Source organism: Aotus nancymaae, unplaced genomic scaffold (assembly GCF_030222135.1).
Source record: "Aotus nancymaae isolate 86718 unplaced genomic scaffold, 86718_ANA_hifiasm-v0.15.2.pri h1tg000041l, whole genome shotgun sequence".
NCBI lineage: Eukaryota > Metazoa > Chordata > Mammalia > Primates > Aotidae > Aotus > Aotus nancymaae.
The window spans coordinates 19,276,749-19,279,207 of NW_026988455.1; the positions used below are offsets into that span (position 1 = coordinate 19,276,749).

Here is a 2,459-nt window from a genome sequence, read left to right on the forward strand (position 1 = left end):
CTTGGGCCTCAGGCAGGGACCGTGCAAACCCTGAGGCCATGCAGGGAGTGATGGGTTGGGAGCTTAAGCCCCGAGCACCCTGTTCCCCTGCCTGGCAGACCTAATCAGGCGAGTAGCTGCCCACTCCACCAGCGAGTACACACAGGTGTCCACATAAGAGCCAGTGCCTGCACATAGCTTACATACAAAGAGCGGAACGAGGGTCCCCTGCCAGGAATGGGGGCTCATTCCAGAGCTTAAGGAAATAGCTTAGAGGAGTCTTTGGAAGCCTGGATCGAGGGGAGAACAGGGAGGCTTCTCTGTTCCCCATCAATCTCAGGAAGCCAGGCCTTCCTGCAGCCGCTGGAGGACCTCGATGGCACTGCTGATGCCATCCTCGGGCACCAGGGCATGGTCGAAGTTGAAGGTGCTGATGTAGTAGGCGGAGATGTCAGCAGCAGCCAGGGGAACCTCGATCTGTGCCACGATGCCGCATTCATCGAAACCCGGAGGCTGTCCACCGATGCGCACCATCCTCCATAGCTCCCCTGAGGAGCTGGTCAGCAGGAGGTCACTGGGGAACTGTGTCTGTGTCTCAGCATCCATGACAATGGAGATATAACCCTCGATGAGGGAGAAGGCAAAGAACGTGATGGAACTGGATTCAGGACCGCTAGAGGCTGCCTCCTTGGGAGTGCTGTGCGAGTAGCAAAGGACATCTATGAGGGTGGTGGTGATGGCTGGCAGCGTCTCAGGGTCCAGCGTGAGGACACAGAAGCGGTTCTGTGGGCTCTGGATGGGATGCACCGTGGGGCTGGACCTATACTGAATGCGGGGAAAGCCGTTGCTGGAATCGTCCCTGGCCACAGGCATGGGCTCTCCGCCCACTTCCCAGTAAATGTCAAACTCCTGGGCTAGCGTGTGGATCACCACGGACACGTCCTGCTCCCGCACCAGGATGAAGTCAGTCTGGCAAGTGGACAGCATTAGCACAGACACGTGGTGCTCGGCCAGTGGTGCGATGACCGAGCGGGCGATCTTGGTGACCCCAGCAGCCTGCACTGCTGCACAGCTATAAGACGACACGTTCAGCACCAGTCATGTGGCCTCGGCTACTTGCGGGAACTCAGATGGGGGCAGCTCTTTAAAGCCCTCCTCGTCCACAATAAGCGTGTAATCCTCAGGAGTCTCCGTCAGGCTGAAGAACTTGCACCGGCTGCAGCGGTGCAGAAAGAGCAGCTTGATGAGTGGGTGTGTGTAGAGCCAGAGACCGGACCGGCGATGCTCAGCACCCGCACCCGGCGCTCTACAACGTGCAGCTCCATCGCGGCCCGCGCGGACCCGACCCCGCCGCCGACTAGACCCAGGCCGCGAGGGAGGCAATTCTTTTGTTAAATTATAGCTTAGTATTTTATTCTTTTTGACATCATTTGAAATGGAATGGTATATATATGTTTTACTTCAGTAGCATTAGGGGTAGAAGAGGCTTTTGGTTACGTGGAGGAATTGCGTAGTGCTGAAGTCTGACACTTTAGTGCACCCACCCGCTGAGGAGTGTACGTTGTACCCAATATGTAGTTTTTTATCCCTCCCCCTTTTGAGCCTCCAATGTTCATTTTGCCATTCTGTATGCTTTTGCCTACCACAGCTTAGCTTATAAGTGAGAACATATGGTATTTGGTTTTCCATTCCTAAGTTACTTCACATTGTTTTCTTAATTTCATTCACTGAATGTTCGTTGCTAATATAAATAAAATTAATTTTTAATATTGATTTTTGTCCTTCAAACTTGCTGAACTCATTAATTCTAATAGTTTTCTGGGGTGTTCTTTTGAATTATCTGTATACAAAACCCAGGTCATGTATAAGTAGAGATAGTTTTACTTCTTTTTCAATCTGGATATCTTTGTTACATTTACTTGAGTCTCAGCTGGCCCATCTCTAGAAGAGAAATTTTATTGTAAATTTTTTTATTAGAGAGATATACTGTATATATTTTGCAATAGTATTTTTGAACTATTATTCTTATAGACATCTGTATATTTTCTACTTCTTTTTAGATTTCTTCTTGACATGGGAAATGAAACATATATTTATTAATTTCCATTTTTTTCTATATATTTTCGATTTTTTTTTTTTTTTTTTTTTTTTTTTTGCAAAGAGGTAGAGGTTTATTGAAATATAAACATTCAAGAACACGTAAGATAAAAATAACCACGACATATACAGACCCTTGTTGCAGGAGGACATCTGAGGTATTTATTCACTGTCTAGGCTACCCATGTGCTATCACACTTTTCCTGGTTCAAATACACATAAGATGGGGAACGGGGAGGAACACAGCTGCCCTGGCTGACGGCACCTTCAGGGAAAGCTCTGCTTGGGCCAAGGCCCCACTCCTGGGGGCACCTGCTGGCACCCCCCATCAGGCTCTGGCTGAGACCCTGCTGCTGTCTTTGAGGGCAGTGAGGGTCCACTCT

The 2,459-nt window shown here is 49.1% G+C and overlaps 1 pseudogene; it reads right to left on the reverse strand.

Annotated features, from left to right (window-relative positions):
* Positions 1-315: 315 nt before the first annotated feature.
* LOC105723749 (cytosolic arginine sensor for mTORC1 subunit 1-like) lies at positions 316-1,304 on the reverse strand (annotated as a pseudogene).
* Between the last annotated feature and the right edge of the window lie 1,155 nt (positions 1,305-2,459).